This window comes from Durio zibethinus, chromosome 28 (assembly GCF_047325235.1).
Source record: "Durio zibethinus cultivar Kanyao isolate XHJ-2024 chromosome 28, ASM4732523v1, whole genome shotgun sequence".
In the NCBI taxonomy this organism is placed as follows: domain Eukaryota; kingdom Viridiplantae; phylum Streptophyta; class Magnoliopsida; order Malvales; family Malvaceae; genus Durio; species Durio zibethinus.
In genome coordinates, this window is record NC_143189.1 from 7,404,379 (window position 1) to 7,431,300 (window position 26,922).

Consider the following 26,922-nt stretch of genomic DNA (forward strand, 5'->3'; position numbering starts at 1 on the left):
AAAATCTTTCAATAATTTAATAAAACTTATTTTGATATAGATCTTTTAATAGTTAAATGATATTTTATTGTAAAATTATATATGAAATTTATTTTAAGAAAATCTATTAAACCATTCAATAATTTGATAAGATTTAATTCAAGATTTAAATTCTTTAATAATTTAGTATGATTAAAAAATAATTTTTATATAAAAATTAGGTTATAAAATTCTCTAATAATTTAGTAAAATTCATAAAAAAATTTTAAACTCATAAAGATTCTCTAATAATTTGATAGAACTCATAAATTTATTTTAAAAAAAAATTTATTATTATCATCTTATATATTTTAAAACATCTCTGATCCAAATAAATAATAAATAAAAGGGTAAGATAAAAAGTCATACTAATTGTTGGGTCAAGTCAAAGTTGAAGTCGAAAAAATTGAACATGAAATGGGTCCAAGTTAACTCTTAATCCAAGTCTGGAATAAGGCCTTGATGATTTGGGTTCACAAATGAGCCCAAGATTATTCTTGGTGGCACACGAGCTGGAGTAATTGGGCTGACCACCGGGCTGGGTGCCTGATGCAAGCTACTGCATACGGCCGAAGTGGGTCAAATACACCTGGACTAAAGACTGAGCCATTGTCATGAACACACAGGGCAAAAAGACCATAGAGAAGGGCCTAATTCCCAGCTCGGCAAGAAGTGCAGCCTCGGATGACACAACCTTATCACCCTTCTTGATAAGCTCCACAGGAGTGATAATTTGAACAATACCCTTTGGAAGTTAAAAATTTAAATAAATTGTTCAAGTTTTTAAATTAAAATAAAAATATATCATATTTAATAAGTTAAGATAATTTTATATTTAAAATAATCTCAATGATATTTGAACATAAAATTTTTTCGTCAAAAAGATAAATCTTAACCATTAAACCGATTGCCTGTTCATAATTTCAACAATACCCTTGTTAATCTAGGTTGGAATATTAAGCACCTGGAAGAAAGAGGTCTGTGAAGGATCAAACCCGGTGTTGCCGGGTGGAACAACCAGATCAATGGGCACAATCAGATCAGCACGTGCAGGAGCTGCAACCTTGTACTTGGCAACTTCCTCACTCTTTTCCTTCAAGTCCTTTGTAAAGATTAAACCCACATTTCCCTGAAGCAAAGGGTTAAGATTAAGGAAGCCTGGTTCCCGGTCTTCTCAGCATGCATCCTAATCGACCTTTTCATCATAGTATTTTTACCCATGAGAACAACTGAGGCACCTCGGAGACCTTTGCGAATATTCTGGAGCTGGTTCGAACCCACGTTGTTGGCTGCGGCGATTAAGATCCGGGTATACTTGTCTCAGAGCTGGCACAGTTTCGCGTCGAACATGATTTTCTTGTCTGCCTTGGAGGGTTTCACTGCCATTTCGCGAAAGAGTTAGTATTAAAGATAAAAAGTTGTACAGAGGCCAAAATCGAGGGCCAAGACGATGCCTGATGCTTAGCCAAGGCGGACAGCCAGACGACGCCGTCTCTTTAACCTCTGCTTCTATTTGCGAGTGGTTGAGAGCGAAAAAAAAACCTAGAGGGCTTTGGCTGCTTTTTTTTTTTTTTTTGTTAATTGCTTCTGAATTCTTTTATCTACGTTGGCTGTTGGAAGCTCTATGTGAGTTCGGTTCGAAGTATGGGTTTTCTGGGTTTTGGTTTCCTTGCTATTCTATATTGTTTGTGAACTTGGTTCTGGGTTGATGTGTGGGAAATTTCAGGTTTAAACGAAGTGAGGCAGGTGATGGTGGTTTCGGGACTAGATTGTGGGCATTTGGGATTTTCTATGAATTCTTGTTTCTAGGAATTGAATTTTTGCTGGATTGACTCGGGTGCGAACTGGGGACTGATTTTGGATTTGGGTTTGTGCAATTTCTAGCTTCTGGAATTGTATTTGATGAATGTTTCTTGGCTCTATTTGGATTCTGTGTACGTATTAAACTGCTATTTCTGGAAATTGGCTCAAATTTTGGATTTTTTTTGTTCTGCCTGGATTGCCTTCTTGCTTGTTGTTGCTTCTTTGCTTGATGCCTTATTTGTGACTTTCTGTTTTTGCTTTATTTTTAGCCAATTGTGTTAGCTCTCGGTTCTTGCAGCCGATCGGTGTCTGATTAAGGCTCACGGTTTGCTGGGATTCCTGTTTGACACTTCTGGGTTACTGACTAATTCTGGAACTGGCTTCCTTGACCGAGAATTCCTTGACTTTGCTCCAGACCGCTTGGTGTTCTGGAAATTGATTGGAAGCTGTTGATTGCTCTGTGTTGTGGCGATTGCTTCGTGGTTGATGTTGGGTTAACGGGAGAGGAGACAAAAGAGGTTTGATGGTGTTCTGTTTTGACGATGATGGTGATTGGGTGCCAGATGTGGGGGTTTAGTGTATGCCAGTAATTTGGCTGATGGATGGCCTCCCCTATTTTTTTTTGTGTGCTCGTAAGGGATTTAATCCCTTTGAATACGGGAAATCAATCAACCAATCTGAACGTGATTTGACTTAATTTATATGATTTTAATGTTAATTAATTTTGAAATTAAATTTTAAAATTTTTTAAAGACATTTAACTCGTAAAATTTTAAATTTAAAAAAATATATATGATCTTTTTAGAAAGTGTGATATTTGCAGGTTTTTTTTTAAGTATAATTCATTCATTTGATTAAAAAATTTTTTTATATATTAATATTTAAATAATTATCACAATCTTTTTAATATATATGATGATAATTTTTTATTAATTTTTATTAATAATAAATATTCAAATGAAAAATAATGTTTTTAACAATAAAAAATAAATAAATAGTTTATTTGATTATTTTTTTAAAAGAAATTATTTAAGTTATTTTTATCTAAAAATATTTTAAATAAATATCATTTAAAAAATATGAGAGAATTATTTAAAGTGTTTTGGTTCAAAAATATTTTAAATAGTTTTTAATGTTTTTTAAAAGAGATTATTTTTAAAAATATCTTAAATAATTTTTTTTTAAATATAAGGAGATTATTTGAAGTGTTTTTTATTTAAAAAATCTTAAATAATTTTTTTAAAAATATATCAGGAGATTATTTAAGATATTTTTGATTTAAAAATATCTTAATAAAAAATGTTTTAAATAATCCTTTAAAAATTTTTAAAGGACATTATTTAAAGCATTTTTTATAAATGTTTTTTATAAAAAAAATATTTTAAATAATACATTTTAATTTTTTTGATCGTATTATTTAAAGTATTTTTTATTAAAAACATTTTAAATAATTTTTTTATTACTTATAAAATTTAAAAAATAAAACATAAAAAATTTAGAATAGCTTAATCGGTTAGAGCATATGATTATTAATCATAAAAATGTAAAGTTCAACCTTTTTCTTTTAGCGCTTTAAAATTGTGGTAAGAGGATTGTTTATGACGTTTTTGACTAAAAGTGTTTTAAATAATCTCTTTCATTACTTATAAGATTTAAAAGATAAAATATATAAAAAAATTAGAGTAATTTAGTTTGTTAGAGTGTATGGTTATTAATCTTAAGTTTATAAGTTTGATTTTTTTTAGGATTACTTATAAGATTTTTTTTGGATTATTTAAGATGTTTTTTGTTAGAAAATGCCTTAAATAATATTGATCAATTTTTTTAGGAGATTATTTAAGATATTTATATAGGGTATTATTTAATGTGTTTTTAGCCAGAAAACACCTTAAATAATAATAAAAAAATGAACAGAATTATTTAAGGCATTTTTATCAGAAAATGACTTAAATGATCTTTTAAAAAAATTAAACAAAATTATTTAAGGCATTTTTTATGTGAAAACGTCATTAATTGTAATATAAAAAAAAAATTTTAGTAGTAAAAATCTACAATTGATTTGCAGTTGCTTTCAAACATGTTTTTTAAAATAGTAACGACTATTTTATAATTTTTTATTTAGGTCAAGTTTAAAAATAACATAATTTTTTTCCCATAATTCTATAATATCACAGGAAGAGGTGGATTTTTTATTCCAAAACTTTGATACTATTGAAAATTTATTACTTTTCCTCAACATGAGATTTTCTTAAATTACATATTGAAATCAAATACCAAACAATAAGATTCTAAGAAAAAATGCATGGATTGTTTTGAACCAAATGCCCCTTTAAAATCATCTTCACCAAATTTTATTGAAACTTTCCCTTTTCTGTTTTTTATTTAGTAAAATTAAAGGGTAAAATTAAACCAAAAATTAAGGTAGGAATAAATTTTTTTCAATTGGGTCCGAAACTTCCCAATCCAGTTCAATTTGCGGTTGAAGTTCGTTTTCAATTTCAAAAAACTTTTCGGATAAAATTTAATTTTAAAAAAAATTTTCGAAATAAAATGAAGTTTCAATAATAGCATGTGTTGGAAAAGTACAAATGCAGAGGCAGAAATACTATCCTTTTATGCTAGCAAGTAACATAAGAAGACTCGAAAGTTCTATGTAAAACATGATCTAATGATTTTATTTTCTTTCGGCAACACACCCTTAGAAGAGTAGCAGAGCAGCCTTTAGCCATGGAAAATTTAACCAGCAAGAATGGTGCTTTTAGACTAAGATAAAACCAGCATGAAGTTCAGATAATTGTTTTTAATTGTTTTCTATTGATGGGAAACTGTCAAAGCATGCAGGACAAGATAAAGCTTTTAATTGCAGTTTTAGAAGCCAAAATGTTCTACTTGGAAAACAAACATGAAAATATCACCTACTTTCCCATATGTTTTACAACAACTCTTCTGTCAGTAATACTGAGGAGGCATTAAATTATTCTTCATCATCGTGCTCTAGCTTATGTGAGGTGTTCCCATTAACATCAGAAGCAAGCTTAGCTTCAAATGACTTGGAAGGCAACCTCTCATAAACTCTTGATCCTGCAGAAAGAAGCCTACACTGTCTGAAGGCAAGAATCTGGCTAAGTTGCTCATAATTCCACCTTTGCTGACAATAGACGGCAGCTGCAAGGAAAACTGCAGTGATGAGAATGGCAACATCCCCAAAATTAGAGTAGAAGCCCAAAGTTGGATTCACAAACTCATACTAATCTGCGAAGTAAGGGTTGGAAACTGGAGCTCTTATATAGTCATAGAGACGAGGGAGAAGTCTGACAACCGTAATCCCAAAAATATAGTTTCCTAAGAGATTTACAATCGATTTGCCAGATAAAATTACCAATGATTTGAGGGAGCAAGAAGAAATCCTGAACAAGGCCAATATTCTAGTTCAATTTCCCATTCCCGTAGCAATTGGGAGTGACCCCTTGAATCTATAAACCTATCTGTTCGAAGTGGTATCTGACTAGTTTTCACAGAATGAATGATCAGAACAACTATGTATCCAATGACATGCATGGTAAGGGTTGCAATAAGTACCCGCTTGTCACTTGGGACACGATGTGATTCAGGTTGGGTTCATGAAAGTAATCTGATCTGAGATTTCCACACCTTCTGAAAAAGCCTAAGAGTGAGAAGAAACATCATTAGAACAAGAAGCTTTACCATGTAATCAATTAAATTCAACCACTGACTTTTCTCAAGATCATAAGATCGCATTTCATAAGAATCAGAAGCCTCTCACTTGAAGAGAGCTTCGGCACCAGTAATAAGAGGAAGACCATACCCAATGGCTTGGACACCCAGCATGACAAGGGAAATAAAAGGAGATGAATCAGCATTCTGCTTGAGGTAAAACAGTTGACTTGAAATGCAAGCAATTGCTAATGAAAGAGTCAAAATACAGCGGATTCCATCAACACCCGGCGAGAGAGAATCTCTTCCCTCTGCTTTCTGTACATAATTGGAAGAGTTTGAAGCTTATTCATTCCAAAATATAGTGGGTCATCTTCATTTCTCTGGCCGGCTATTGAAATTCTCAGAGTTGGATTGACCAGCCACAGAGCTGTAGTGGGAGGGTACGAGTATGACACTATGACTTCTGTCAAGCAATCCAACCCGGATTCAAGATCCATGGTCTGAACTAAGATCTTCCACGAGGCCGGGACATCCCTGCAGCCAACAAGATCCATCCGTCCAAAATGTGGATCATAAAGACCCTCTGGAAAAAGAACAGAAAAATTGCTATCATCTTTTCTGATAGTTGTTAGTTGAGCTGATACATTCAAAAGGAGCTGTTTTTCAGTGTGCTTAGCTTTAATGTGATAAGGTGTGTCTTCTTCTCTGGTGGTTGGATTTCTTGAGTGCCAATAGCGCCCAAGCAATGGACCAAGTGTAAAAATATCCATCTGAATATCTACTCTTGGGGGATGAGAATTTGGAAACTGATCAGGAACTGCAGAGATTTGAAGGGTCAGATCTTCTGCAAGGATAGAAAGGTTGGATAGAAAGTCATCTGTGTCTTCCAGTTTAGGAAACTGCAGCAAGGATTTCTTGACTAGAGTTCCAAAACTGAACGGGTCATTTTTTTCTAGGATTACACCAGCTGATTGGAGTTTGAGTAACTATAATAGGGATGTGGTGCTCTGAAGTAATTCCACAACTTTGAGGGCCTCACTAACCTTTCAAATGATAAAGGGAAGTACACCTTATTACTTTCATCAATACTTGAAATGCTCCCACCAATTATGCTTCGTTGCTTTATGGAGAATGAGAGAGGAATATACAAAAAGATACGAGAGTTACAGCTACTCCCTTCTACATCTACTATGCCAAGACAACCAACCATGCAAAGCTGCCCACTAGAAGAATTCCATATTCCTTCAGTAGCTAGAGTCATGTTGCTAAGCCCGGAGCTCCGTCTCATTCTATACTGATCCTCTGATGCAGGAGCAGCCTGAAAAACTGCAGCAACTCTGGCCATACTAGCATTTTGATGCCCATTAGTTGGTTTGCACCTCACATCCTGCATGTAACGTATTGAAGCTTCCATTTGTGGTTTTAATCTCTTTATCTTTCACAAAAGGACCCAACTTACTACAGTAGTCATCCGTGCCATTGCATTTCCAGTTTGGCACAACGGTGGAAGTTCCACTATTAGTAACTTGCTCAAGAATTGCACAGAAGCTATTGCCTTTGTGACATTGATGCCAGCATTCATCAAGTTTTCTCAATATGGATAAGGATTACATGCCTTGGATACAATCTTCTCAGAGCCAAACTCATATTTTGTTGACCTGAGCATCTGGGCCAAAATGTTAACTTGATCAAAGTACTTCTCATTTGATTTTGGATTTAAACTTTTCAACTCCCCTCGTATCACCCTATTAGTCAATGAATGTGTCAATGGGTAATGAAGAACAAGAAATATCCGATCATCTTGCAAAAGAGGTGCTTGGTTGTAATTTAGATCAGAGCCTTTCAACCAATCCCGTGGATTCTTTGAGTCAGACGCCCTAGATGGCAACATTGCATTCCCCAACAAACACATCACTCTTTCCCCACCATTCTGTTTGGTTTCAGTGTAAATCCCTTCAAATGAAATTGCAAGCTGTGTATGACTAGACCATATCTGAAATCGAGGACTTCCCTCATACGGCCTCTCTGCAAATGAAGTATCTAGTGTTAACCCCAACATCGAAATGCCACTGACACTTACAGACTTGTTAGTCCGATAGTCGAGATCAACATCCGTGATCCAGAAAGAAGCTATAATCGAAGGAGCCTGTGATAAATTCTTAGGCATATTTCTATCATCAAACGGCATAATGGGAGCATCACCTACATCCTGCCGCCAATCCCCACACCCAAAATTCAGCTCTTCTTTTATATCAGCTATCCTATTATCTTCAGCTTTAAATTTAGAAGCAGATTATAAACTGGTTTACAATGTTTCTTTACCTCATCAATTCTTTCATACTTGAAATCCACTTCCACAGAATATCCTTTTTTGAACTCAAACTCCACTTCTGAGACATAATTTGTTAACCCTATGATAAACATCTCATACATTATACAAACAACAGCTAGACAAACACTCCTCATGCTTCCAAATTTTCAATATTCAATCACTTTTTTCAATATTTCTTAGCTACCCACTTCCTAGAAGATACCACTAAAAATCAACACCCAATTTCTCATAACACAAAACAAAAATTACAAAGACTGCAGCTTTGCTACATTGCCATATAAAGACTGCAGCACGACCATTAGAATCAGATTCAAGCTTATTGCTTGGTGGGTGCTTTTCCAAATTCAATGACTCAATTGAGTACAAGAAAGACAAACCTGAAATTTTTGGTTGTGCCGGTTTAAGTTCTTGCAAAGTTTCTGGGAACTTCAGTCAGTGAAAGTTTGGATCATGGAGAATGCTTAAAGTGAAAGACTTCGTAAGTGTTGTAGCGTTAACAGGTCAATGTCCGTTTGTTTGTCCCTCCATTTTTTTTTTTAAATTTTAATTTTAATTTTTTACTTTCTATTAATTTTAACCAAAGTTATGCTGGCGTGTGTACTTAATAATTAACTGAATAGATATTTCAAAAACAATATATTGTCTATAGATAGGGAAAAAAAAATCAATAACTAGTATGATCAAGAATTACATTTATTTAAATAATCAGTCAATAATTTAAAATATAATTAGATAAATTTAATAAAAATTAAATTAAATTCACATATAGTAAAATTATAATTTGCGATTTCAAAATTTTAGAAGCTCCTCTTTGCTATTAAATCAAAGCTTCATTGATTAAAAATAAATTTATTTGAGTGATTAATAATTAAAAAAATTCTTCCTATAAAAAAATTTTCTTTATAAGAATTTTTTTGATCATCTATCAAATTTTTATTGTCCCAATTCTTTCTAGATATTGATTTGAAATTTTAGATTTTAAATTTTCAGAAAACTAGACTTCAATTTTTCAATTAATTATTATTTTGTAAAAAGTGGTTAAATTTTTATTTTCTAAAAGTTGCTTGAGAAATTGGACAAAATATGTGTTGAACCTTATAAATATCCTTCTAATATATTATTTTGAATTTAGTATCCTTTTACTAACTTAATTAATGATTTAATATCATAAAAAATTTAAGGATTATACGACAAACAATTTGTCCAAAACCTGTCATTTATGCAAATAAAATTAAAAATAAAAATTTGCTTTATAGATGATTATAGAGCAACAAATAAGAAAGCTACATATCGTTTAACACTATTTTTATTTTCTTTTTTTTTAATTTTTATTAAAAAAAATAACGACAAAAACATGTTTGGTATTTGATAATGTTTTCTGTTTTCAAAAAATAAAAACAAAAATAAATTTTCAAAATTTTTAAAAGCAGGAATTTTTATGTTTCTTCTACCAATTTAGAAAATTAGGAAGAATTACACATAAAAACTCTCACTTCCAAATAAATTTTGAGAAATTCATGAATAGATAATTGGAGAAAGAATGACATATAAGGATAAATTGTAAAACAACTTAAATTTTGAGAAAAGTCCATATTTAACACAATATATAAGAATTTGCATTGCTATAATCAACTTACAAATAAATTTACTTTTTTTAAAATTAAAAATTATAAACAAAATTTTAAAAGGTTGTATCTAATCTTCATTTGAAAGATAGGCATGGTTCATTGAAAAGGATGTACCAAACCTTCATTTGAAAAATGGTGTTAAATCTACTATGATGAGTGATATGCAAAAGATAAAATTTTTTTTTGTAACATTTATATTCATTATTAATATATTTAAAATAAATTATTATTGATTTATTTTTTGTTTTTTGGATTTTTAAATTACATCATTTAATTCATTCTATTGAAACTTTGTTACTAAAAATTGAATATAGATATTGTGCTAGACATTACTTATTAATTGGAAGAAACGTAATAATAGAGACAGTGACTTAGAAACGCAATTCTAGATGTGTTCCAAAGCCAGAACAGAGGTTGACATTAGGAAAAGAGTCAAGGAGCTTGGAGAATTTAAAAGGACAGCTCTTATTGATTTGTTGAAAGTAAATCCCAAGTATAAGTCTAAAGCTTTCTTAATACCAGATCATTGTGTGATGTAATTGACAATAGCATAGTAGAGGCATTTAATGCTGCCATCATACAAGCATTATTTCTATGCTTGAAAAAATTAGGCATTATGTCATTCAAAGGATTGCACATAACAAGGCTAGATGTTCTAAATGGACAAAGGAAAGTTGTCCTAAAATATGTGAGAAAATATAAGAGAATAAAGAAAAAAAATGCTTTTGGTCATGTAAAATGGAATGTATAGACACTTAATTTTATCTGGGTAAAATTTGGTCAATTGTGAAGCTTTTAAAATTCAACCTAGTACAAATCCAATATTTCTTCTATTTTGATAAGTTTTAAAAATCAAAATTTGGACCAATTTGACTCAAATGCCCAAGTTCAAATATGGTCAAAAAAGTCAAACTTGATAAAAAATAGTTCAAATGGATGAAAATCGGGTCAACTTTCACAATTCGCAACCAAATTGGGATCAATAAGGTTTTCAATTGAAATGTGTGATTTTTAAGATATTAAAAAGTTTGATCGCACTTTGAAAAGTGTAAAATTACCTAAATGCCTATATAGATATTTTTGTAATTTGACATTTTCGAAATTAGATTTTGGTGAAAACTTTTAGATCATACTTGAATATTTTTTAATAATTTTTTATTTATTAAAAACTCAGATTACTTTTCAAGGTCAGAATTTTTTGAAAAACTCTAGATCCTGATTTGATATTATTTGATGATTTTGGAAATTTTAAAACTGTGATTGTACTTTAGAGGATGTGAAATTACCAAACTACTCCTTAAAGGTAATTTTGTAATTTGACTTTCTTGAGATCGATTTTTTGCAGAACATTTCAAAAATGTTTTTATAATATTTAATAATTTTTGATGCATTGAAAACCTTGGCAGTACCTCGAGAGGTCTGAAATTGCCAAAATACCCCTTGAGGGTAATTTCATAAGTTAAAAAGGTAATTTCGTAATTTGACCTTTTCAATGTTGGATTTTCATGAAAATTTTTGGATCTTAATTCTATATTATTTTATGATTTGTGGTGCTTTAAAATTGCAATGAACAAGGAAATAATGTTTCTAAGAAAAAGACCCAAAAACCAAAAACTTTATAATAAGTGGTAAAATGGTCTTTTCATTTGATCCTAATGACATTAAAAATCTAATCTTTGGTAGTGTTCATTCTAGATCATAAGATCACCTTGGGGAGCTTAATCTAACGATAAAAAATGGCTTATTGCAAAGAAAACAAGGGAGAAATATGGGTCATTGGATGGAATTTCAATCCAAGGGCTAAAACTCAATTGTGGAGGATATTTTTATATTCTTTTTAGGGAAGAGATAGATTGTTTTTGCAAAAAAAAGGTTGGACTGTAGTCGAAAAAAAAAAAGATAAAAAAAGAGTGAAAAAAGAAAAAAAAATTTTTTTGCTAACTTGAAGGTATAATCTCTTTAGTTTTTATCTTGCATTTTTGGCATTCTCATCACATTTTACATAATATTTTCATACTGATTTTTCCATTTTCTTTAGTTTCTTGAAAGTTTGTAGTTAATTTTTTTTTTTACTCAAAACTTGAATCAAACTTCATTCAACTAGTTTATAGCTTGGATTGAAGTTAGAAAACCAAGCAACAAAAACTTAAGACCACCATTAACACTATCTGAAGGTTCGACTAACCTACCTTTCACCATGGCTAAACCTTTTTTTGGCTTTTTTTGTTGTTTGTCTTACTTCCAAAGATTGTTTATGAAGTTTAAATGATGAGTTTATTTGTGTTTTATGTGAATTTTGATTATATAATGATATATATTGGTGTTTGGTTCATGTTCTAGTTGTTCATGGCTTGTTTGCACTTTTTTTTTCTAGTTTACTTCATGTTTGGTCAAATTCTTCTTATGATCTATACCATTATTTGATGATTTGGTAAGTAAGAGAAGTATGATTTAGCTTGATGAATGATTGTATGATTATGGAATGGCCATGGAGGCATTCGATCAAGTCATCCCCATGCTTGGTCGAATCCTCTTTCTTCACTTTTGGCTAAATGTTGTTTGATTTATGCATAATGACTTGTGTTTTGCTATGCTTGTCAAGTTTATTATATATTTGGTTTAATTTTCAATGAAAAAAAATGTAGTTTAGTAAGTTGTTCGGTGATGTTTTGATGTTTGTTTGGTTAACTTTTAATGAAGAACAATTGTGGCACATCCTTTCAAATTTTGAAAAATTTTTTATGTTTGATAATTTTTTAACTTGTTTTCACATACATATCTTGTTTGTAATTTAGTTTTGTAAATGCATAGGTTTATAATTAGTTTGTTCTCTTGTCATGTATTTGTCATGCATGCATATTTACATTTTTATTATTGACATTGTTATGATTTGTTTATGTCATATGTATAATTCCATGAAACCCTAAATCCTAAACCCCAAACCTTAAACTCTAAAACCTAAGCTTTAAACTCTAAAATCTAAACCCTAAGCCCTAAAAACCTAAACCTTAAAAGTTACCCGAAACCTTAAATTAACCCTTGACCCCATGTATTCATTTACATTTTCATTTGTATTTTGTTGTACATACTTAAATCATCATGCATTCATATTATATCATTCATTCATTTGTTCATTTTTATTATATTCATGCACACCATGCATATGTTTTCAAAAAATTATATTTTTAAATAAGATAACATTTCAATTAAACATAGCCATCAATATCTAGCCTAACTTTAAGATGACTCTCAATGGTTATTATTTACATGAGGTGTTATCTTGGTCTTTGTGGGGCAATTAAAAACCTTTAAATTAGAAATATTTTTGAAGCTCTACCTAAATATATGAGAGTGAAAAAAATATCTTACTATTTAAAGCATTTTCACTTCAATCCAAAAATAAAATATTTTGTTTTCAAAAGATTGATTTGCTTTCAAAAAGATAAAAGAAAATTCAAGTTTTTGGAATTAGAAAGGGAATTAATTTCTAAACACTATAATAATATCATTCTTACCAAAATTCAAAGATAGCATACAATCAATTGGTATTATCTTCAGTGGACACTGTGGGGGTGCTAATCTTTCCCTATGTATAATTGATTTCCAAACCTAAAATTTGATTTCATAAACCTCAGTTTGTTCTTTTTATAAAAACTTTAAATATTTTAAATGTTTTATAATATGCCTTGAATAATCCATTTCAAGCATTTATAAAGAGATTATTAAAGGTATTTTTGCTAGAAAACACCTTGAATAATCCCTAAGAAAATATTAAATGAGGTTATTGAAGGTATTTTTGGCCAAAAATGCCTTTAATAATCTCCTCCAATTTTTAAAGGAGATTATTTAAGGTAATTTCTACCAAAAATGCCTTCGAAAATTCCCTCCCTTTTTTTGGGATAATTAAGGTGTTTTTGTGATAAAACGACTTGAATAATCCCTTGGGGTTAGTCAAGGCATTTATGACAAAAAAGGCTTTAAATAATCCCCTTTAGGCATTTATGAGGAGATTATTGAAGGTATTTTTTCTTAGAAAATACCTTAAATAATCTCTATCAAAATATTGAATGGGATTATTGAAGGCGTTTCTAGCCAAAAATGCCTTGAATAAATCCTGGATTATTGAAGATGTATTTGGCCAAAAATGCCTTTAATAATCCCCTCCAATTTTTTTGAAGAGATTATTTGAAGCATTTTTGATAAAAATGCCTTCAATAATCCTCTTTTTTTTTTTGGATCATTCAAGCCATTTTTTTGATAAAACACCTTGAATAATCCCCTTCAAGCATTTATGAGAAGATTATTGAAGGCGTTTTTACCCAAAAAATACCTTGAATAATCCCTAACAAAATATTGAATTACATTATTGAAGGCGTTTCTGACAAAAAATGACTTGAATAAATCCTGAATTATTGAAGGTATTTTTTGCCAAAAACACCTTTAATAATCCCTTAATTTTTTGAAACTGATTATTCGAGGCGTTTTCTGCCAAAAATGCTTTTAATAATCCTTTCTCATTTTTTTTTTGTGATCATTCAAGGCATTTTTATAATAAAACACCTTGAATAATTTCCTTTAGGCATTTATAAGGAGATTATTGAAGGCGTTTTGGCCCAAAAAACATCTTGAATAATTTTTAACAAAATATTGAATGGGGTTATTGAAAGCATTTCTGACCATAAACACCTTTCATAATTCTTGAATTATTGAAATTATTTTTGGTCAAAAATACCTTCAATAATCTCCTTCAAATTTTAGAGAGGCTTATTCGAGGCATTTTCTGCCAAAAATGCCTTAAATAATTTATGATTTTTTTATTGGGATTATTCAAGGCATTTTTGTCCAGAAAATGCCTTGAATATTCCCTTACAAAAAATTGAAGGCATTTTTTTGGTAAAGCACCTTTACTAATCATTTTTAAAATTCATTCCCCTATCTTGAACTTTGGAATCCCAAACTGTTATTATAGAGAATGATTAAAAGTTGTATTACAGTCAAACTAAACCTCAAAACCCATTTAGTTTACCTTTTGGTTTCTTTATGTCTCTTGTCACCGTCAATCTTCAACAACTGAACACCGTCATACTTTTTTTTTTATCGATATATCTTTATTTTATTTGTTTTTTGTATTATTTATATTCTTTGATATAGGTATTTTTTCGTTCTTTACTATATATATTTTTCATTGATTCCATCGTCACCTTAGTCGTTTAATTTTCCTTCATTGCATGTATAGTGTTTCTTTATAGTTTGGTTTAAATATTTTGGTTTGCTGAACGGTATTATGGAAATCGCGTGTATGTTTTTTACTCATCATTTATTTTGCATGGAACTTTTATTTAAGGTAAGAATCACAGTATGACTTGTATTCATAAAATATTATTGGTTTGAGGATGTTTTACGTATATTGGTGTAGTAACTGTAGTATGATTATTACGTATTGTGTGAAATTTAGAGAGACAGTTTGGTTTATTTCATATAATTATGATCAAAATTGCAAGTATTATGGAATCCGAACAACATACTTCTCATGCTACTAAACATGAAGATGACACACCTATAGTTGAAAAAAAAATGCAAGGGAACAAACTAAACAAATTCAAGTGACTGACACAAAAATTCATATTGACTTCAATCAAAATGGACAGTCTATGTTTGATAGAGCTGCCAAGTTGGCTAGTCATATTAGAGCGATCATCCGTAGTAGCATTTTTATTACATACCATAATTGAAGATGTATCCCTAATGATCTAAGGGATCATATATGGAGTCGGTTGTGGTATGTTTATTCAACTATTTCATAAAATTTGTTAAATAATTATTTAATTAAAATTCAATGTTTTCATACTAATTGTGTTAAGTTTATTATGAACTATTCGACATCCCAATTGAGTGTAAAAAGCTTATGTTGCAATCGATTGGGAAAGCATTTAGAGACTTTAAAAACAAATTGAATACCTAATATATTTTACCGTTCGTTGATCATGGTGATGTCTTGGCTGTTCCACCTTCGTCATATATAAATGTTATAAGTTATTAAGATTGGACGAATTTTGTTCAAGATTGACTATCAGAATAATTCTCGGTACACATACCCATTACAAAAAATTGTTTATAAGATTTTATGGAATATATTTGATATCTTAATATGTGATTTATGTAATTTCTTTTTTTTTTTCTAGAAAATCAAAGAACAACAAAAGAACATTTGGGCCAAATAAGTATATCACCATCATACATCAAGAAACGGTTATGCAAATGTCAAGTATGAGCTTGTAAGTATTCACACACTTATTTTATACTCATAAATGAATATTTCTGAACATTCGTTTAATAGATTCTAATTCTTATATAACGTTAATTTATTAGGAATCATTTAGCTTTGGCAGTAAAGTTTGTAAATAAAATGTGTGGAAAAAAGGACATATGCGAAAGGATGGATCATTTGTAGATGAAGCAACCAAAAAAATGGCTAAAGAGATTATATGTATAATTGTTCATTATATCACGTATGATTGGCTTTGTGCTTGTATGCATGACTCTATACTTGTATAGATTTGTTATTATGGCCCATCGTATTATTATCTTTTAGGATGATTTTGCTACTAAAATTAAATCTCATGAACTGGCAACCCACTATAACGAAGATCCCTTGTCTTTAGCATTAGGAGTGAAATAAAGACATGGTTGAGTTCGTGGGGTTGGTAGATTTGTGTTACCATCAAAGTGTTTTAGTAATCAACTCAAAACCCCTCAAATGATGAATGAACAATATGAAGCAATCATTAAACAACAATAGTAAAGACTTGATAACCAAAAGGAATGCCTGAATGATCAATAGTAACAACTCACAGCTTTAGAGGCAATGTTGGTAGCAATGTAGCCTAGCATGCCTATAGGCTAGTCGGATAGCATCACCCATCTAGGATAAGCTTCCACTGCAAGTCAGGCAAAAAACCCGACCTCTGGTACTAGCCATGAAGTATGATTTTATTTATTCATTTAATTTTTATTTGTTTATTATATTTATTGATTTGGTTTTAACATTTATATTTCATTATATATTGTAGCAAGATGTTGGGACTCAAAAGATGACCTTTGTTCAAGCTTCCATTGATGTGTTATCTAATTATGCACTTGATATTTATTTGGAGGAAACTACATTACTGTTGAGTCCGAGGATGGGTTATTTGATCATACATCAGTTTCTTACATTGCGGAGCTTGAGATTAAGGCATTTTGTATCCTAGATGAAATATCAACTACTGATATTGTTATCTGTATGAGGTTAGCTTATAAATTTAAATATGCAAAGTCAATATGTATTAATCTATGTTATGGTGTGTTACTAACTAGTATTATTGATTGTTATCGTGTAGCTTCCTATATAAAGAGATCAAGGCAAAACAAATGATCTATAGATTTAGATTCATTGATCTGAATTTCATTAGTGAGCAGAGTGGCATTGTCATTTTTCGTGGTCGTCATATGGGTCAATGCTTGCAAAAATAGGTTGATTATTTTTTGATCCCATATAATGCTGCGTAAGTTATTTTCATGCAAATAATTATTTCAACCTTACAGAATCTAAAATGATGCCTAATATGAGTATATCATTCTTATTATTTTGCAGTCATCATTGATAGCTTATTGTGATTGATACCATTCCTTAATGTCATACTTATTTAATTTTGCTTAACCAACGATGAAGTCTAGCCCTGATATTCAGAATTTTATAAAAAGGTATTACATGTTATTATATTATCTTGTGTTTCTTCATAATTACTTTTATTTTTATTAAGTACTTTTTTTTGTTCAATTTAGGAGAATATCTGTAATTGATAAAAAGAAAAGATAAATCGGGTGTCACTACTGGTCAATGTAGATTATTCTTTTATGCGGAGTTTGTTTAGATAAATGTTTCTTAAACCCATTAAATTTATTTTTCAGGTACCTCATTAACCAAGATATATTGAATGTGAATATTATGTCCTTTGTTTTATGAAGGAGATGGTTTTATATCATTTTATGACTACATCATTTAAGGTTAGTATTAATTTCATACAATCGTAATATCTTTAAAAAAAAAGCTAAATTATGTTCTCATTTACTTACATTTACTTTTGATTTTTTTTATAGTGAGAGAGTAAAGGAAGCTTCACAAGAAAAGAACTTGAAGAAGTTCATAAATAGTGGGCTAAATATGTATTATCATTCGCTGCACCTTAAGGTTGGAAATTGTTGGTTGGGTGTAAATAGTTGCATTTCATTTTATATGGGATGTTTTTAACATGCAATGTTGAATGGATAATTTAAGTTTTTAGATTGGTGTGTTGGTTTAATATTATTGGTATATATTTGTTTTATATCAATTGGCAGCTTATATGAATACACATATATTGAGTATGATTATTTGAAAAAGGTATATTTATATGGCAACATTATCAATTATAAATTCAGATGTGTGATCAATTTATTGAAATACTACAATATTCATAATATAAATTACAAAATGTAATTCGTAGTAACATATATATAAAGCAAATGTTTTCAGGGCATAAACCTACATCTAACTTGCATTCATTTCCAAACATGCTTTTCAAAATGGTAATGGCTATTTCCCTATTTTTTAGTCAAGTCAAATGGCTTAAATTGAAGGTTTTTCTAGCCAAAAATGACTTGAATAATCCCCTTAAATTTTTATGAGTGGATTATTGAAGATGTTTTTGGCCAAAAATGCCTTCAATAATCCCCTCCCATTTTTTTTGGATTATTGATAGTGTTTTTTTTTTTTTGAGAAAATGCCTTGAATAATCCCATAGAAAAAATTGAATGGGGTTAGTCAAGGCGTTTATGACCAAAAATACCTTGAATAATCCCTTTTAATTTTTATAATGGGATTATTGAAGGCATTTTTAGCCAAAAAAATATCTTGAATAATCCCTTACAAAATATTAAATAGGGTTATTGAAGGTGTTTTTGACTAAAAACGTCTTTAATAATCAATGAATTATTCATTTAAAGGAGATTATTCAAGGTGTTTTCTATCAAAAATGCCTTCAATAATTCTTACTTTTTTTTTGGGAATATTCAAGGCATTTTTGCCTAAAAAACACATTGAATATTCCCTTACAAAAAATTAAAGACTTTTTTTTTGTCAAACGCCTTGTGATTATTTTTAAAATTCATTCCCTTTTCTTAAATTTTGGAGTCCCAAATTGCTAATACAGTAAATAATAAATATTATTTTATAAAAAAACTTTTACAAATAATATAGAAAAATATTTATATGAATATAAATACAACTATATATGTAGATTATTTATAATTTGACTTTCGATCTAGAATGATTTTAAAATTTTATGAAACCATATTAAAACTGAAATATTAATTGAAACCAAATTAATATAATATTTAAATTTAAAAAATTTTTAGTCTAATTTTTAATTATAAATTTATTAATTAATATAACACTTACAAATTTTATTTAAAACTTATTATCATTTAAAATTAATTAAGTTACAAATTTTATTTATTAATAATTATAGCTTTTGAAAATTTTTATTAGAGGAAAATATTATGAATTAATATTTTTTAAAATTAGGAATAAATATTTTTTTAGCTTATACTGACGGTTATTATAACCATCAGTATATAACATATTTATACTAATAGATATTTATATGCTGTCAAAAAAAGTTTACCTATAACGACGAATTTACAAATTGTTGATATAGGCACTTTGTCTATACTGACAGTAACAAAAATTCGTTAGTATAAATACTTTTTAGTTACATAATTTGACCTTTAGTATAGATAAATGTCAGTATCTAGTATACTTATATTGACGAATAGTTATATACTATCAGAAAAAGTTTATTTATACCGACGGTCATATAAAGTGATGGTAAAGGTATAGTATATTATGACGATATTAAAAATCCATTAGTAAAAATCTCTTATACTAATGCAATTTGATAGTCAGTATAATCAAGTTTCAGTATATGAAAAATTTTTTGTAGTGACTCCATTTGTTTCATGAAAAATGACTTTCAAAAAATAATTTTTGCATTTTCAAGTGTTTGTTTGGTAAAAAACTAGCTGGTCAACAAAAAATAACTTATTAGTCAATGGAAAATGAGACCATTTTTTTGAAAATTATCTTACGAATTTGAAAAAAAAAGATATTTTTCAAAAAATAAATGTTTATGAGTATAACTATTTATTAATACTTTTATGCATAATTTACTTATAAATAATATTATATTAATAAATAAATACTATTAATATAATATATTAATAAAAATATTAATAAATAATATTATAATATATTCATAAATAATATTGTATTTGAAGAAATTCATGAGAATTTTATTTACGAATTCTTAATAAACTTTTTAGAGTACAAAAGTATATATATAGCTAAAATATCAAATTTGGCAAATCCCATGATATCCTAAAGATAACAACAAATTACCTAAAATCCTTTAACAATAAATGAAAACTATCAAGTAGAAATTTAATTAATGAAACAAATCCATTTTATTTATGAAACAACCAAAATACCAAACGAACGACACCTAATCAAATCTGGTTAGGAATCGGTTTTCTATACTCTCCCTCAAGTTGGGTGGTAGATATCAATTATACCCAACTTAGACTTTAAATTCTCGAAATTGCCATTATAAAGAGCTTTGGTGAGGATGTCAACTGTCTGATGTTCTGTTGAAGTGTAGACCAATTTGACTACACCTTTTTCAATCTTCTCTTTGATGAAGTGGCTATCAATCTCTACATGTTTTGTTCAATCATGATGAATAGGGTTATTGGCAATGTTAATAGCTACTTTATTATCACAAAATAATTTCATTAAATTCTCAACTAACTTTTTTAATTCTTATGGCATTCTATTAAGCCAAATTTCTTCACAAATTTCATGAGACATAGCCCTAAATTCAGCTTTAGCACTAATTCGAGTTACCACTACTTGTTTCTTGCTCCTTTAGGAGACCAAGTTACCCACACATATGTATAATACCTTGTAGTTGATGTTTGGTCTGTCACAAAACTAGCCCAATCTACATATGAGAAAATCTTCACATCTCTATTTAGTATTTTTTTTAAGTGCAACCCTTTGCCTGGATTTCTTTTTCAAGTATTGAAGGATCCAATATATTGCCTCCATGTGTGTCTTTATAGGATTGTTCATAAATCTACTCACCATACTTACAAAAAAGCCAATGTTAGGTCTATTATGCACTAAATAAATTAATTTTCCCACAAGTCTCTGGTATCTATTTTGGTCTATAAGAGGATTTCCATTTTTGATTCCTATCTTGACATTTTGGTCCATTGGAGTATCCATTGTTTACACCCGAGCATCCCTATCTCTTTAAAAAGATCAAATACATATTTTTGTTGTGAAACAAAAATACCATTTCTTGATCAAGCTACGTTCATACCCAAAAATTATCAAAGCTATCTCAAGTCCTTTATTTCAAGCTCTTTAGTTAAAAGAGTCTTCAATCCAATTATTTCCTCTTCATAATCTCCTGTGAGGACAATATCGTTAACATAAATAATCATAATAGCAATCTTGCTATTTGGTGAATGTTTGACAAACATAGTGTGGTCAGATTGGCATTGTGAAAACTCATTTTTTTAACAGCCTTAGTCAAATGATCAAACCAGACGTAAGGAGATTGTTTGAGGCCATATAAGGATTTTTGAAGCTTACACACCTTGTCAATGTTGTCCTGATTGTCAAACCCTGGAGAAATCATCAGGTAAACCTTTTCCACTAGATCACTATTCAAAAATGTATTTTGATATCAAGTTGGTGAAGAAGCTAATCTAGGTTTTCAGCAAGCGATAGCAACACATGGATAAAATTTAGTTTTGTTACAATAGCAAACATCTTTTCATAATCAATCTTGTAAGACTAAGAGAGCCTCTTAGCCATAAGACAAGCTTTGAATCTGTTCACACTTCCATCTGTATTGTGTTTGATAGTAAAAATCCACTTACATCCCACTGGACTTTTTTTTTTATAAAGATCAATAATTTTTTATGTGCCATTCTTTTCTAGTGCTTGCATTTCTTCCAATACCATAGCCTTTCACTTTGGTTGTTCAAGCATTTCATGAATGGTATCCGGTATATGAACATTAGTTAATGATGTAACCAATACTCGATAAGTAAAAAACAACCCTTTATAAGAAACAAAGTTACTAATAGGGTGCTAAGTACATGATTTTACACATTTTCTTATAGCAATGGACTGATCAAGATCATTATGAAAATCATTAGAGATAGGTTTAGTAATTGTGTTACCTGTATGAATTTCAAAAGTCCCTAGATTTAGTTCAGAATCTTGGTTCTGTGTTAGAGATGTACAAGTCCCTATCTTTTTTTATGATTTCAGTCTCTTAAGTATACAATCATTTCCTTAGCTTTTGTCTCTTACATGGTTTCAGGAGATTTTGAAGACTCAGGATGACTAGTTGACTCAGAAAAAGAATAATAATTATTTTAAATAGGAATTTGAATTGACAGATAAGTGGATGAAGGATTAGATGATGATTCAATCTTCCAAAGTTAATATTCCCTAAAACTCTACCCCTGAATATTGGCTTTATGATAGAATAACTGATTCTAAAAAAATGTGACATCCATAAAAGTGTAAAACTCTATGGTAGTTGGTGATTAACATCTGTAGCCTTTTAGTTTGGTGAATAGTCAAGAAATATACACCTGAATGATCTGGTGTCTAGTTTATTGCATTGTTGTTGGTGTAGATAAACAAAGGTAGTACATCCAAACATTTTGATTGGTATGGAAGAAATGAGTTAGATATAAGGGTAGGTTTTGAGAAGTGTTTGACAATGGGTTTGAAATTTTAGCACTCGAGAAAGCATCCTATTGATAAGAAAGGCCGTTGTTAGGATTGCCTCTCCTTAGAAATGTTTTGGGACATGAAAGGCTAGCATAATAGATCTTACAGCTTTTATTAAATGTTTATTTTTTTGCTCAACAGCTTTATTTTGTTGAGGAGTTTCAGTACATGAGCTCTAATGAATAATTTCTCGATCTAACAAGTAAGATCCAAGAACTGAGTGATAGTATTCTCACCCATTATCTATTTCAAGCACCTGAATTTTTTATTAAAATTAAGTTTGCACCATCTTATTGAAATTTTGAAATATTGAACTAACCTTTAACTTTTCTTTCATGAAGAACAACCATATGAGGAATAGCCATGTAACTCTTGTGTGATCATCAATGAAGGTAACAAACCATTTAAAGCCTGTAATATTATTAACCCTCGATGATCCCCAAACATCATTATAGATCATAGAGAAAGGATGAGTTGATTAGTATGGTTGACTTGGATAAGAATTGTGAGTGTGTTTGAAAAATTGACAAATTTCACATTGATAAAACTCAAAATCTTTATTGAATAAATCAGGGAATAATTTTTTAAGGTACAAGAAATTTAGATGTCCTAAATGATAGTGCCGTAACATAATTGTATTTTTCTTATTCTTACTAGAAGATGAAACCGAACAAGTACACTTCAATGATTGTCTCTTAGACTCTTCATCTCTAAAGACATAGGTTTAACACACATCATAGCATTGCCAATCTTTTTCCTTGAATCCAAGCCCTAAAATTCACACATGTTAAAAAGAAATTTAATAACATAATTAAGATCTTGTAATTTTACTGATAGAGAGAAGGTTGCAATTTAAATTAGAGATATGAAGAACAAAGTCAAGTGTTATGTCTTTGAAATAATGATTAAACTTGTCCTAGCTACCTAGGAAAGTGACCCATCTGTTATTCAAACGGTCAGGTTTTTAGAACATAAGTTATATTTATGGAACACCGATGCATCACCAGTCATGTGGTCTAATGCGCTTGAATTAACAATTCAAGATCTTAATTTTTCACTTAGCACAAGTATAGCATTGAGAGAGTTATCTTTTTGTGCAATAAATACTATGCTTACAACTAACTTAGTGTTCTTAAGAGATTATTGAACAATTTTTTGAAAGAGTTCCAATTGCTTTTTATTGAACAGGCTTGATTTTGAAGGTGTTGGAGTTGTCTTAGTGGTAGCAGAATTTTCATAACTCTCTTAATTTCTAGTAAAATATGGTTTGTAGTCAGTAAGTTTCCTATGGATTTGCGAACAATTTTTCCTTGTGTGTCTTGCTTTTTAATAGTGGTCACACCTAAGGTCTGCTATCTTTCTTTTATCGATTTTTACCATATTGGTAGGATTTTGGTCCTTATATAGTAGAGGCTGAATTTTTTGTCTCTTATGGATTGTATGATGTCCTTAACATCACTTTCCTTTTACTCTCTTCTCGACGGACCTCAAAGAAAACTTCTCAGATGCTGGGTAATGGCTTGATGCTAAGAATTCTCCCACGAACATCATCAAGGCTCTTGTTTAGATCAAGTAAAAACTTATAAACTCGATCCTTCTCTACTATTTTACTATATTATTGGCTATCATCAGGGCACTTCCATGCTATTTCTTTAAAGATATCTAATTGCTGCTAATAATAAGTTATAGAATTAAAATATTTCATGATAGAGGAGTCTCCTTGTCATAAGTCATGCGGAGTGCTTTTGATCTCGAATATTGTAGACATATTGTCTACGTTGGAGTAGGTTTCTTTCATAGCATCCTAAATTTTCTTGGTAGTTTTGTAGTAAATGAAATTTTCACCAATCTCGTTGGTCATAGAATTGATCAACCATCTACCATGCAATTTTCCAACCTTCAGGTTCAATACTTCGGGTGATTCTTGCTGGGTGAAATAGCCATTTCCATTAAATAATCTTTCTTACCTTTTCCATAGACAAACAACATCATTGATTGAGACCACTGGATGAAGTTTTGTTCATTGAATTTATGATCAATGATAGGCAAAATAGAGGGCTCGAACACACTTGTGCTACTGGCCATGGCATAGTTAGAAAGATAAAAAGAAAAATATATATATAGGCTTTGATAGTTCATGCTGAATGCTCTGATACCATGAAAAAATTCATAAGAATTTTATTTATGAATTCTTAAGAAACTTTCTAGAGTACAAGAATATATATATATATATATATATATAGCTAAAGCATCAAATCTGACAAATCCCATAATATCCAAAAAATAATAACAAATCACTTAAAAATCCTCTAACAACAAATGAAAACTACCAAGTACGAATTTGATCAATGAATCAAATCTCTTTTATTTAATAAACAACCAAAATACTAAATGAATGACACTTAATCAAATCTGGTTAGGAATCAATTTTTTACAATATTAACAAATAATATAATATTAATAAATAATATTATAATATATTAATAAATAATATATTATTAATAAATAATATACTATTAATATAATATATTAATAAATATTATTAATAAATAATATTATACTATATTAATAAATAATATAAAGAATAATAAATAGTTTTATTTTAAGTATTTTTATATTAACATAATATTTTAATATTAAATATTATTAAAATATAATTGTTTTTTAATATTAATAATTTTTATAATAAATAATTTCAATACATTTTAATAATAAATAATTTTTAATATTTTAATAGTTATATTAATATTATTTGAAAAAAATAGATTTTCTAGAAAACAATTAAGCAAAAAAGAAATATTTTTTATTAACTAATCCAAACAACAACAAAAAATTTTCAATTCAAAAAATATAAATATTTTTCAAAAATTATTTTCAAAAAATTATTTATTGCGAAACAAATGGAGCTTTAGTTTAAACAACTTTCAATCCCAGTAGAAGGCTTAATATAACACAATAATTTAACTAGAGATTGAAGTGTGTTAAAAAGTTAAACTATACGCGCATTATACTAAAAACAGTAATTTTCTCCTCCATTTGTGCTTTCTAAAAACGATATGTTCATATTAAAGTGACTAACGCTGAAAGACTCTCCAATCATGACTATGGAAGTGTCCGATGAAGGTTTTACACTAATCCAGTCGCCGTCTTGGGTGTGAATCTCCAATCCATTAACCTCATTTTGATACAACAGGGTAACCATGTTCTGGTCAGAGTGAGCACGTGACCCAAGAGTTGCCTCGCTGGTTTGGGGGCCTTCATATTTCATGACCCAAAGAATATAATTGGCGGAATCCATGTGCTCATCCATGTATTTCTCCACACCAAAACTCTCCAAAATCATGATTCTAATTGTCTTCTCTAATCCTGACGCTAGCTCTGAGAAAGATAGCAGACTTTTGCTGCCAAAGGCAGAGCTGTTAATTATATATACTATATTCATAAAAACTAAGTATTTTAAATGGAATGAGTGCATACTTTTGCTGTCAAAAGAAAGGGTGAAAATTAGCAAGTTTTCCCAATAGTCAGTTGATATAGTATTTTATTTTTAATTTTAGTGATTAAAATTTAATTTTTGACAATTTTAAATATAAAAATAAAAAATTTCAGTGATTAAAATTCAATTTCTAGTAATCTAAAACAAGAAAATTGGGAAGTTGTCTTCCAAAAATAACATTTTGTTAAAAGAATTTTAATCAGGAAGTAAAATGAAAGAGTTATTCTTCTGGACCTGAATCGTGTGTTTCCTTCAGGCCACAAGATGCTAGTCAAGCGTTGTTCAAAGTTTTCAGCAATGTTTGCATCATCAATGATCATGCTTTCATACAGTGGTATCGTAGACCCATAATAGCCAATAAACAGATTCTTGAAAACAATGCGCTTTTTAGTTTGTAAAGGCAGGTCAAATAGCTCTTCCAGGTCTCCAAATACTGCCTTCCGAACGTCCAGGACTTTGTCGAACAAAGCCTCGAAACACCTGTGCTCCTGGAGTGCTCTCCGGACTTGGGCTTTCACCAAATTCCACTCAGGGATGCCTGGCTTCAGGTCTTTTTTTTTTTTTTTTTGAGAAATCTATCACCGGAAAGCCTAACTGCAGTTTCCGAGCTCATCTCTGTTTTCTTCCTAATGTAAACAATAACGGAACAGTTCGATCTTTGGGGTGTTTCATTAATGTGACAATTTCAATTCATATCTTAAATTTATGAGAATTTGTTGTATTATGTTTATAAAGACTTGAATTTACACTTGGATGACGTTTTTTTTATTTTATAAACAAATCTATGAGATCTATTAAGAATCAAACTGACATTGCGATTTCTATTAAAAAATTACATTGAAAGCAACTGCAGGTGGCTACTTGCTTCTATGATTGAAAACAAGTCCGCCATAATTGTTATTTTTAATTGGAATTTTGTATAATGTTTGATGATGTTTTTGCTATTAAATGAGATCTTTTAATCGGAATTTTATTAAATATATGACAATTACATTTAAGCACGGTTCATTGATATTGTCAAACGAATTTCAAATCAAAATGAATAAAAGCTTGCAATGCGAAATATGCTCCA

General features: G+C 29.7%; 3 pseudogenes; all 3 read right to left on the reverse strand.

Annotated features, from left to right (window-relative positions):
* Nucleotides 1-424: 424 nt before the first annotated feature.
* On the reverse strand, nucleotides 425-1,404 carry LOC149510702 (large ribosomal subunit protein uL10-like; annotated as a pseudogene).
* A 2,618-nt stretch (nucleotides 1,405-4,022) lies between these two features.
* On the reverse strand, nucleotides 4,023-8,519 carry LOC149510703 (uncharacterized; annotated as a pseudogene).
* LOC149510704 (putative 2-oxoglutarate-dependent dioxygenase AOP1 pseudogene) lies at nucleotides 8,036-26,616 on the reverse strand (annotated as a pseudogene).
* Between the last annotated feature and the right edge of the window lie 306 nt (nucleotides 26,617-26,922).